At 33.2% G+C, this 13,000-nt stretch overlaps 1 pseudogene; it reads left to right on the top strand.

The window, feature by feature from the left end:
- The first annotated feature begins 213 nt into the window (after nucleotides 1–213).
- Nucleotides 214–13,000, top strand: part of LOC105305930 — an 18,054-nt pseudogene continuing 5,267 nt past the window's right edge.

Genomic DNA, 13,000 nt, shown 5'->3' with positions numbered 1-13,000 from the left:
ATTATTATTGTATTATTGTGCCCACTATATAAATGAGAAGACTGAGACTCAGAAAGGTTTAGCAATATCCTTATGATTTTATACTTGATACTTGGTTAAATAAGGCTTTAACACAGGACTGTGGGCCTTCTAAGCCCATATGTCCTTCTGCAGTCCTGTCTCATGACCCATAGTTATTGGATCATATGTACAAGGCCCATTTCAAGCTCTATCATGGTCATAGAGACCTGGTCTCCGATTAACTCTTTAACTTCTGACTTCGTAAAGCGCTTACTAACCATCCTGGTAACCTGATCATATCAAGTATTTCACTTCATCATATGACAATATCATTTCACATCTTAACAAACTTTTTTTGTACATACAAATTGTTCTCCTGCCTAGATAGTAACTCTGCTGAAGAATTTCTATTTCCTTTTTGAAATGGTATCTAGAAATTTATTTCTTTCCCAGTATAACTCTATAGGTAGGAAGATCTCATCAAATATAGTCTGAGGATATATAAATTAGTGTGATTTTAAAATACATAATTAAGAGTCATAACCACTTCAGACATCCATTTATTTCCTATATGTATAAATAATATGAAAATACTTTTGTTAGAATGAAATAGTAATTGTTTGGGTAGCTACTATTTATTAAGCAGACACTATGTGACAAACACTGATGAGATTTACTTCTTATAACTATCTATAAGCAATTATGCTCATTTTTATAACAAGAGGAAATCAAGGACCAGCAAGTTTACATGAGATATTTCAGACTTTGGAAGTGAGTTAAAGAACTGGGATTCAACTCATAACCACTAGCTGCAAAGACTATTCTATTTTTGCCACAATATCTAAAGAGATACCACATGCCAAGTGCTCTGTTTACTGAAAATAGTAATAAAGTATTCACTTGATTCTGAAACATAATTAATTAGAGAAAAATGATTGAGTTAGTTTCTTCAATGAGAAAAAGATAAACTGCAACAATAAGCGTTTATCTGATTTTTAATACAAATATTGAATTTTAATTGATCAGAATGAAAAGAAAAATAACTTATTTTAGTAATTAAGAAAATAAGTAGTTATAGTTGCCCAATAAAACTATTTCTTGAGAAACAGGGCTTTATCTTATTCATCTCTGAATTCTTATCATTTTTCTTTGGCCCTCATACAATAGAATTTTAAGAAAAAAATAAATGAATGGAAATAGGTATATATCTTCTAAAACTGGCACTGAAACAATTACTATGTTAATAGTTCAAATAAACACATAATACAATATATATCCTAATATTTCCACAGTCCTCATAACCATGGTGAAGTGCTAAATCACTCTTGTGCCTCAATTTATCTGCATATCCTATTTATATAACACATACTGTAAATGCAGATTAGTTAGCCTAAATTCTGTGTTATCTAAACAACTTTCTCATTTCTGAGTGACATCAGCTGTATAGTAATGCACATAAGATGAATTAGATCAAAATCATTTTGAAATTTTCACTATAAATTGTTGACTTGAAATTAATATATTTGCCCCTTTAAGATGGACTGTATATATACTAGTGATCAGAAGGAGAATTTATATTACTGTGGGGAAAAATAAATCAGTGTTAATTAGCAGATATAATATATGGAATCAGGAGAATGTACAGAGGTTACTAACACCCTGTAAGGAAACAAATATAATAGTGATGCAGGTACATTTTTCTAACAAAGTGGGATTAGAATACAGTGAGGTTTTGGTAAGCATTATTTAGATTTCAGATAATGTGATGTGATGCTGCCGCTCCTGGGTGTATGGCAATAAGACTCTCATCATATAATAATATTATTATAAGAAAAATCACATACAAATGAAATAGACTATTTAGAGATGGAACCACATGCTGTCTAGCCCAACCATGGAGTAAGATCTGGAGATAAGTCTGAGGCAGATTGTGTCACAGGAAAAGGGTGAAGATATGAAAGTATTAATTTGAATTATTTATAAAAGATTAGGAGATTACATTTAGTTATACGCTAGTTGGCATGGGACAATTTGTTGTTTCTCCTACTCATAGTGGTCAAGGTCAGTGCAGATAATTAATCATGCAGCTGCATGTCCATCATGTATAGCTACTTCTACCCACTGACACCAATGCTTAGAAGGAAACATAGACTAGTAAGTCACAGGAATACAACGTCCTTATGATCTATGCCAATTGGTGTGTAATCAGAGCAACAGTATCAGATACTTATTAAAATTTCTCTTCTGCTCCTAATTATCACCCAGGAGAACTGTGTGCAGCACAGGGATTGGGGGTGGGAGGGAATAGAAAGCAATCAGTTTCAAGGATTTATACAAAATGAGGATATTTTGAGCAAAATTATCATATATATGCTATTGTCATTTAACGCTTAGATTCACCACGGAACTATATTTGGAGACGCTCTGAAGTCATGGTATTTTTTTTTTGCTTTTTTAAGTATTCTAGATTGTACATTTTAAGATACAATATACTCTTTTGAATTAAGATGTCCAAATCATTTATTAAGTTTCATACAATGACCGAAAAGCACTATAAGTCTGACATTTCAAGACACTGCAGTGAAGCAGTGCTACATATCTTTCACATTCCAAGTGAAATAAGAATGGGCTTGAAACTCAGATCCCACTGGAGTCAAGTGCCTTACCCGTTATTTGAAGGAAAGACTTTTACTTTTTTTATCCATTCAAAATATCATCATTGTCCTTCTATCTTGCTGCCTGTTATAATTAAAAATATACAGATATTATGGTGCTTTGCATTTTGAAAATATTTTTGTGGGATTCTTGCTAGCATTTCTTGAGTGGAGATGCAGCAGGTAGGAGAGGAAAAGTGGGAGGCGTGCGTAACTGGGTCCTAAAGTCAATAGTGCTTTGACACTCACTTTTATAAAGTAGCTAAACAAAGCTCCTGACTAAGAATGTGTGTGTGTGTGTGTGTGTGTGTGATTGTGTGTGTTTGTTTATTTGTATAATGAAGAAATTGAGATCTCACTGACTGCCAAAACACATTAATAGATCCTTAGGTATGCAATGATCCCAGTTTGAGAAGCAACAGATTAAATCATAGATACTCTCACTTTAGTAGTTCCTATTCCCAATATGCAACAAAAAAGACAATCACAGGTACAGCCCTAAAATCACATGGCAGTTTTCAATTTCAAAGTGCTCATCTTAGCTTAGCAAAGTAACCTCACACTAAGGAAAATAAGTCAAAAAAAAAAAAAAAAGAGTTGAGAACTATATGATTTCACTCATATTTAAGATATAAAACTGAAAGCAACAAATGAACATGACAAATAAAAATTCATAGACACAGACAACAGTTTAGTGGTCAACATAGGGAAAGAGGAGAAGGGGGAGGTAGTTAGGCGTAAAGGGGATTGAATATATGGTGATGGAAGGACATCTGACTTTGGGTGATGAACACACAATACAATATCCAGATGATGTATTACAGAATTGTACACTTAAAACCTATATAATTTTATTAACCTATGTCACCCTAATAAATTTAATTTTAAAAATTGAAGAATATAATTTAAAAAGTGCTCATCCTGGAGTTTCGGAATGCTTACAATATTCCCTTATATTACTCTAGAATTTAGTAGGTAAATAAGTAAGCAAGCAAATAAGTAAATAAATAAAACCTTATAGAAATTTCTGAGTCACCTCAGAACAGATCCATAGATGAAGAGACATTACAAGATCCTGTTTAACATCCATTTTCTAGCTTCGTATCAGTCTATACATTTACTTAAATTTATTAAGTCTGGATCAGCATGAAAAGTCAAGCTGTAGGATCTAGAAACCCTTACCCAGTAATATTATCAATAATAACAAAATCCAAAATATGGCAGAGACATTTGTACTTAACCTTGGCTTTCTTCTTTATATTCTTTTACAGGGAGAGAAAGAGAGAAAGAGAAGTATCAATTAAAAAATACACGTGTTGTTACCAGGACTCTATCAAATATAGCAGCATGTATAATTATTTTTTTGATTGTGAGATAGTTTGCTTCCTTTTGAATGTCATTATCTAATCACATGTGTATGTAGGATAAAAATCCAAATTCACTGGGAAATTTTGAGATGTCAGCAACATTTATTATGCCTCTTAGCTAATTTTTATTTTAAGTTTCTCATCAAAATTATGTTTATATTATAAAGGGAATAAAATCACTAGTCAGAAGAAAATACTGATTTATTTAAATGGCTAACCTATATTACCAAAAATGCTGGTTGATATGTTTTTAGAAATCCCCTAGAGGTTGGACAACTGTAAAATCATTGTGAAAATGCCTCTTTTTATGAAGAATTATAAATGCAGCAATATTAAACCCAATAAGTTCTACCCTACCCTCCTACCTCCGAGAACTAAGCTCTTTCTGGGTTGCTTTAGAACTCAAACACTGAAAGGATAGCAGAAATTTATAATCCAAGCTTCCATAAATTGCTTTTTTATTATTTTTTATCATATTTCTTCAGACTCTGATTGACCCATTATGACCTTACCACTAAGCGGAGCAGGTCTTACTCCTTATTCCTTCCTTCCCTCATTCATTAACACTCTTCTAAAGTTTTCCATTGTCATAACCCTGAACGCCTGCTGGGGTTTATAATAGTTCTTTTCTGACTTGGACAACCATGCTGGCTTCCCCGAACCTATCTTTATTTGTAAGCTGTCAGTTGAGCATTCTCTCTATTCTCCTTTGATTTTAAAACTCTTGTGTTCATTACATGTCCTGAACAAAAATCTGAGTTTTGTTGCTTAATGATATAATGCCAATGAAAAAAAAAGTTATTCTCAAGTTTTTCAATATATCATGACTTTTAAAGCATACAAACTTACAAAGTTTACTAGTATATCACATGTCAAACTGTCAAACTGTCATAGGAATATACATATATGTATGTCTGTATGTGTAAAGTATATAAAGATATATGTATACATACATATATATGTAACATATACATAGTGTGTCATTAATTTCAAAATACTTTTATACCAATTTAACATCATTATTATTATCCCTATATTACAGATTAGGAAACTGAGATTCATAGTGATTAATATTTTATCAAAGGTCACAATAGTAGTAAATGACTGAGTAGAGACTGAAATTCATTTGGGATGACTCTAAATCTGATACTTTTTCTACAATAATATTTTCATCTTTCCTACACAATCCCATAAGAATTTCTTTGCATTTTCCCATTTCAATATTGATTTTTCTAATATATCCAATCATATTGTTTTTTAAAATTTTTTTATTAAAAATTATTGGGGTGACATTGATCAATGAAATCCAATAAGTTTCAACAGTATGTCATGTATATATTGCATTGTGATTGTGGCTCTAGTCCAAGAACTAATTACCTCATTTCTTTAATAATTGTCTTTTAAGGTCAATTGACTCCATTTCACTCTGTGTTTTATATAGCTACCAGTCAAAATTGTTTTAATGACCTTGTCTGCTAATTCGAACAACTGTGACAGTTTTGGTTGGGTTTCAATGGATTGATTATTCTCACTATGTGCCATGTTTTTCTGTTTCTTTGTATGCCTTGTAATTTTTTATTGGATATCAAGAATTGTAAAATTTACCTTTTTAGGTGTTGGATATTTTTGTGTTCTTATAAATGTTCTTGAGCATTGCTCTAGGATGAAGTTCAATTGCTTCAAGATAGCTTCATTCTATAGGGTCCTGCTTCTATAATATATTAGGCCAGTTACATACAGTCCCTAGTCTATAGCTAATTATTTCCAGTCTTTTAATACTGTTTTCTCCAATCATCTCAAGTGATACTTGCCTTTCCCTTAGGCATTAGCCAGACTTGAATATTATATAATTCTTGAAGCAGTAAGCAGAGTTCTCAAAATTGGAATGACATAGTGCTTCCCACCAGAATTACATATCCTGGAAAATTGTATTTTTGTTATATAAACAACTTTTAAAGAAAAAATCATTATCCTCATCTCTACCTAAACATGGGGAGTCTATAATGACGAATATTTATAATTTTTAAATTATTAGTACTTGTTAGATCTACACTAACATCTTAGCTAATATCTCATTGTTTTTTCCAACTTATTCTTTTACTATATCCTACATCCTCTTCCTAGTCTTTTATCTAGAATACGCAACCTAAAATAAAAATGGTGGTGTCTCCAAAACAAACAAAATATATGGGAATAATCTGATGTAGACTAAGTGTTGCACTGGTCAAACCATTCTTCCATTAGTCGGCTTAAAAGAAGTTCAATTTATTCTCTGTGATATTATTCTCTGTGATATTGATTCAGCTATTAAAATTACCTTTTATATCAGCCTTGCCTCTTTCTAGGAACTTTTCCTTCTTATTCCTCACCAAACTTTAGTTCATCATCTATAAAATAAGGACAATAATAATACTCATCCACAAAGGGTTGTTGTGAACTAAAAAAATGAGACAATGCATGTGAAGTTTTTAGCTTTTTCCAAGCATAGAGCACACAGTAGATTTTAGCTATTGTTATTATTATTGAGTGCAGTTAAAATTCCTCTGCCTGACTTTAAGGTTCACTAGAATCTGAGTTTGCCCCCTCCTCCTCATACATTAGTTTTGGTCTCACAAACAAATTCTCTCATCTCATTCTGTTCGCTATCCATTCACATCTCCACAACTTCCAAGCCTCTGACTTATTTCTCCCATTATTCCTGGACCTTGAAAGCCCTTCCTTTCTTTCCATGATCTCCATCCATTCAGATGCTTCTATCCTTTACTATCCAGCTCAAGTCATTCTCTCCAACCCCTCTCTGATTTCTCTAGCTCCACTGATCCCACTTATTCTAAATTCTTACAGTACCTAGAGTCCACAAGACATGATTTAGCAGTCAGTTTGGCCGTATTTTACATTGTTGATTTTTCACCATGAGATACTTGTCTCCAAATAGATATATTCCTTAATGATGTTTTTTAACATTTTTTCATAACTTCTACTTTGGCTCTCGCAATTGACTGATTGACAATATTTAGTAATTCATTCACTGACATTCTCTATAGATAACTTTTTAAGTTATTTTGAGTATCCACCACTTCTCTAAACAGACAGAAAAGTTTATATTTAAGAAACGTCTTTGCACTTTCGTAAGACATACACTTATTATTGAATATTTTATATAAAATATTTTACATAAGTTTTAACAGCATATATGCTGTTAAAAAATGTATAAAAAGCATTTTACATAAAGTTTAACAGCATATAGTCAAATTATATGGGTCTGCTACACTTAATACAATTGTCATTACTCACAGATTTTGTAATTGTGAATTAGCCAACTCGTTAAATTGGTAACCCAAAAATCAATATTCGTGGCACTTTTGCAATCATTCATGGACAGACATAAAGCTGGAAAAAATTTGAGTCACCAAACACAAAAATTTCCAGCTAAGGTCAAACAAGGAGACACCCTACATTCTTGGTCTAGCTCTCATACTAAAAACAAGTGTATTTTTTACATTCTAGTTAGTACTATATTATTGGTATTGTTGTACGTTCTGTTGATGATTTCCTTCTTTAAACTGGCCTCCTAGCATAGTCCTAAAGTGCTGTAGAACACGTGAAAGTTGTGCTGTGCTCTACGGAGAAGGTGAGAATGAGCTACGTAATAATGGATTAGAGTCAGAGACATTAATATGAACTCACATTTAGTTTAAATAGTTACAGAAGGTTGCATATAGAAATAGTTATATATATATATATGTGTGTGTATATATATATGGATACACACACATACATATATATATATATATATATATATATATGTGTGTATATATATGAGTTAGTATGCATATATCCTTGCTGTGTCTGCTGAGAGGGCCTGATACACTGTATGAATGAATGCAATCAGAGCTCAGATCTTATTTTCTAATGCCCTTCTCCAATAAAAAGGAACCACAATCCTAGGATTAATGGTTGGTTCTAAGAAATATATTTTCCTGATGTAGGAAGTATATAAGAGCTTGTAGAATCTTAGGGGAACCAAAAAGTAAGCAAGTGCTCAATAAAAAATATAAAAATAAAATAAAACAAAAAATAAAAATAAAAGGATGAGGGCATGTCAAGGGACACAGGAGGTCAATTGAAAGAGCTCTCCATGGCCCAAAGCTGGAACAATTTGGGCAACAAATTAATAAAATTTAAAAATATGGGATTATAATCCAAAGTACAACGTAAATATGCATGAGTCCAGGCTGACATAAATAAATGATAGAATGAATGAATGAATGAATGAATGAATAAATAAATAAATAAATAAATAAATAAATAAATAAGGAAAAGAGATAAATCTCCCTTGCCTAAGAATTCCAGATAATGTATATAAATATCCTCCCCACAAAGGAAGTATAAATCTCCACTCGCTAAGTGTGGGCTGTGCATAGTACTTCCTTCCAAAGAGTATATTATGGAAAGGGAAAGAAAGAGTAACCTTACTGTGGAGAAACCTGACAAACGTTACCTCAGCCAGTCAACATCAGCAGTGCTAAATCATGTTGATCATATACATCTATGATATGATGCAATGGAAATGTTACTTTATCTCTGTTGTTTTCCTTCCAAATATTCATAACCCCACTCTGCTCATGAGAAAAATATCAGATACCTTCCATGAGGAGGGCATTCTATGAAACCCTTTACCAGTACTCCTCAAAACTATCAAGGTCATTAAAAATAAAGTCTGAGAAACTGTCACAGCCAAGAGGCGCTTACAGAGTCAAATAAATGTAATGTGGTATCATGAAGGGGCTCCTGGAAAAATACACTAGTCAAAAACTAAAGATATCTGAATATACTATAGACTTTACTTAATATCAGTATTGGTCCATTAATTATAACAACTGTACTGTACTAATGCAGGATGTTAATAAGAAAAACTAGGAGAAAGGATATATGAAAACTCTTTTCCTATCTTTTCAATTATATTTTCAACTTTCCTGTAAATCTAAAACTGTTCTCTATAAAAGTCTATTTTTAAAAAATTAGCAGATCTTAGCCAAGCCAAGGTAGAGTAAGGATTGCAAGTGGAGAGGACAATATACATTTTTTTTTAAAAAAAGCAAGAAACGGTAGAGAATGGTAGCACATTTTAAGAAGTTTAGGCTACATAGCATGAGAAGTAGAGAGGATGAGAGATGTGAAAAAGGAAAGCAACATCTCTTCCAGTGAGAACTGGACACTGCCCTGGCAACATGTGGTGTTCCCTACTTAATCATGAATAATTCACAGAACACCAACCTTAGAAAGGGACTCTCTGACGTGATGGAGTTAGAAATAATCACCATCACTCCGAAATCATGTCTGAGCAGAGACAAAAGAACACTGCATGTCATAAAAACGACCAAACATACTCCTTTCCTAGTCAACAGGAATGACTGCCTCTTCTTAACCAGTCTCAGGCTTTGTCCATTACCTCAGACTCCTAGATTTAAAAAAGTCATGAAGATACCCAACTCTATATTTAGCCCACTTTCTGTCAGCACCCAAAGCTGAGCAAACCTCCTGCTTTCTCGAGCCCTCCCTCAAATTACCTAACACTCACTTAAATTCTTTAACCAGTCTCTTCTCACACCCTCTTACTAGATGTCCCATTGTTAGCTACAGTGTACGGTTTTCCTTGCTGTAATACTAATAAATCCAACTTTGCTTGACCATGGATATGTTCCTGAGGGCCCTTATTTGGAGGGCACTGACCAGAAGAACAGACGTAGGTCATGACCATAATGCAGGAACACAGGCTATGGTAAGCAGCTTGGAATTAATCTTGTAAGCACTGAGAAAACTAACTGGAGAAATTTATATGTGAAATAAAATGGTTTAAACCGTACATAAATTATGGGTGGTGAGTATGTGGACAATGATATAGAGTGTGAGGGACAAAAGATATAGATTAGAGTCTGCTTGCTGCCAGCCAAGCCTGAACTTGGGGACAAGGTTAGAAGGACATGTAATACATTTTTATCTATTCATTAAGTAATGTTTATTAGGTAAAATCTTCAGTCTTTAGTAAATGGTAATGAAAGTAGGAGAGAGAATAAATACTCAATCAAGGATACTGATTATTGGTTAACCAGTTTATTATCTCACAACTGATTGCCCCCATAGGGATGCTCACACTGCAGACCCATATGGGAATGGTGGCATGAGAACTGAATAGATGAGTCATTCACAATTCATAATCTGGATGAACATACAAGGTAGACTGCTGTTTCCACATTTTAAATTCTACCATGGTAATATAATACCAGTGATCTAAGTAGATTGGAGGTATTTGAATTCAAAGAATGTACAGTATTTATTTAAGTGAAAGAAAACACGCCAAAAAACGTGTGTTTAATTTTTTGCATAGGAAAAAGACCAATAATTGATGGATTCGCAGAAGAATGCAATTCAGTTCTAAATAAACAAAGATATCTCCTGATTAAAATAAAGATCTCTTCAGAATAATATTAGTTCTGCCAGACTGAAAGCTTCACGAGGCCAGGGAGTATATCTGTCATGTCTATTATTTTATTCTTAGTACCCATTGTCACACCTCCCAGCATATGGTGCTCATTAATCAGTTAATTAGTAGAGAAAGTGCCCATATCAGAAGCTAATAACTCCAATGATAGCCTGGAGTTGGAAAGAGATCAGCATTAAAAAAAAGAAAGCTTTTTGCAGACCTAGAGCACAAAAGCCAGAGAGTGGCTGTAGCAGCAGAGAAATCAGAATAGAGTAACACAACAGCTTATGATAAAATAGGGTATTCTCACTACGGGTTCCAAGACCAAGAAGATGTAAGACAGCAAGCACTCATAGGATAGGAAGGTCTGAGTCTGGATTTTCAGCACAGATAATAAAGACTTTGTACTAGGATCCGGTGCTAGGACATTGGATGTGGAGTGAGTTGCAATGAATCCCCAACCAAGATAGGTTTGGCTAGGAAGGAATCTCCATACTGTTTTCCATAATCACTGCACCAATTTGCAATCTTACCAATAGTGCATGAGAGTTCTCTTTTCTCCACATCCTAGTCAATACTTGTTTGTTGATTTATTGACAATAGACATTCTGACAGGTGTGAGGTGATATCTCATTGTGGTTTTAATTTGCATTTCTCTGATGATTAGTGACCTTGACCATCATTTCATATGTCTGTTGGCCACCTGTGTGTCCACTCTGGAGAAATGTCTATTCAGGTCCTCTGCTCTGTTTTCGATCATACTGTTTCTGTTTTGGGGGTTAAGATGTATGAGTTCCTCATATTTTCTAGCTATTAACACCTTATTTTGTGGTCCTGTTTGTGTTGTTCTCAATGTGTTTAGTCTCCTATGAAATGAATAATTCTCCATTGAGCTTTCCAGCCACTGGACTATATAAGCGAAGGTAAATTTTCCTTGATGTACTTTTTGGATCCTCACTTATCAGGCTAAGAGAGAAGACACAACTGGATCCCCAAATTTAAGTTACACTGAAATTTAATATGTAAAATAGTAGAAAGTAAAAATTATGGTTTTGATTTTGGGTGTTTTTTTTTGTGGATAATTAAGAAAGATAGAACATTTAGGAACAATTTTAGTTAGTAACCAATTAGTTGTTTTCAGTAAGCAAAGAATGTTTGATTTTCTAATCTGGCAGGACATTTTGCTCTCATGTGAATACCATTGACCATATTTTTAGATCCACGGCTTACCCAAAATAAACTGAAGCTGTTTCTCCAGCAGCTTCATTTGGACAAATTTAATTTGTTCAAAAATTTAATGCTCTGTATTACTTTGTTTTTTATAGTTTTTTTGCATTTCTTTAATTTTTTTCTAGCCCAAATCTGTTCATATCTCTAGTACAGAAGTTTACTAAATGTTGCTTATTTGTTGTATGATTGGTTGAGGAAAATAAATCTTTCGAAAGAAAAAAAAAATACATCTGCAAATAAAGAATGTATACATCAGAAATAAGAAACAAAAGTCAATATTACCATGAATAAGATGTTTTTACCACAGAGTGTTTTAAGATTCAAAATGATAGATGTAGAAGCATCAACAAAGCACATGCTTGTAAGTGGCAGGCTATCAGTAATGTCCAGTTAAATTTTCATGTAAGACATCTGTGCCTGTGAATGTGCTATGTGCATACTGGCATGAACTCCCAACCAATGCACTGGAGGGCAAGTAAAGGGTGGAAGTTGTTAGCCATTTTCTACTAAACTAAGGAATGAAGGCATGGTGATGCTATATAGAAATCTAAATTAGCTATGAATTTCATTTGACTATTTTACTGAAAAATTTGTACTTACATGTTACCATATGCCTTCTATTAAATAGGTAAATAGAAGGATTGTGAATCCCTTTAAAGTATTTAATTTTTTTTTTGGAGTTTACTTATAATTTTCCCTTTTTGAATTAAGTTTATTGGGGTGACAATGGGTAATAAAATCATATAGATTTCAAGTGTACAATTCAATAATATATCATATGTATATTAGATTGTGTGTTCACCACGCAACGTCAAATCTCCTTTTATCACCATATATTTGACTCCATTTACCCCTATCTACCTCCTCCAACCCGCCTTTCCCTCCAGTAACCACTAAACTGTTGTCTATATCTATGAGTTTTTGTTTGTCTTTTTCATTTGTTGCTTTCAGTTTTATATCCCACATATAAGTTATTTCACTTAAAGTATTTAATTTTGGTATGACTACAGATTCATTGAGAATTTAATAAAAAACTATAGAAACTCTTTCTATAAATTTACACATAAACCTGCCTCTAGCATATATTATCAAAGGGTTCATAGCTTAAAGACTATTTTGTGTACCCCAGGTTCTATGAATCCCATATCTTAAAAACCTCTTTTTCTAAAATATATGCTGATGGCAAGTGGCCCTCCTTTTTATAATAGGGAAGATTCCTAACCAAGACAATGAGAAGAGCGGATCCTCCTGGAACTAGACTGCAG

This window comes from Pteropus vampyrus, unplaced genomic scaffold (assembly GCF_000151845.1).
Source record: "Pteropus vampyrus isolate Shadow unplaced genomic scaffold, Pvam_2.0 Scaffold12, whole genome shotgun sequence".
Classification (NCBI taxonomy): Eukaryota; Metazoa; Chordata; class Mammalia; order Chiroptera; family Pteropodidae; genus Pteropus; species Pteropus vampyrus.
This window is presented reverse-complemented; position numbering and strand designations above follow the sequence as displayed.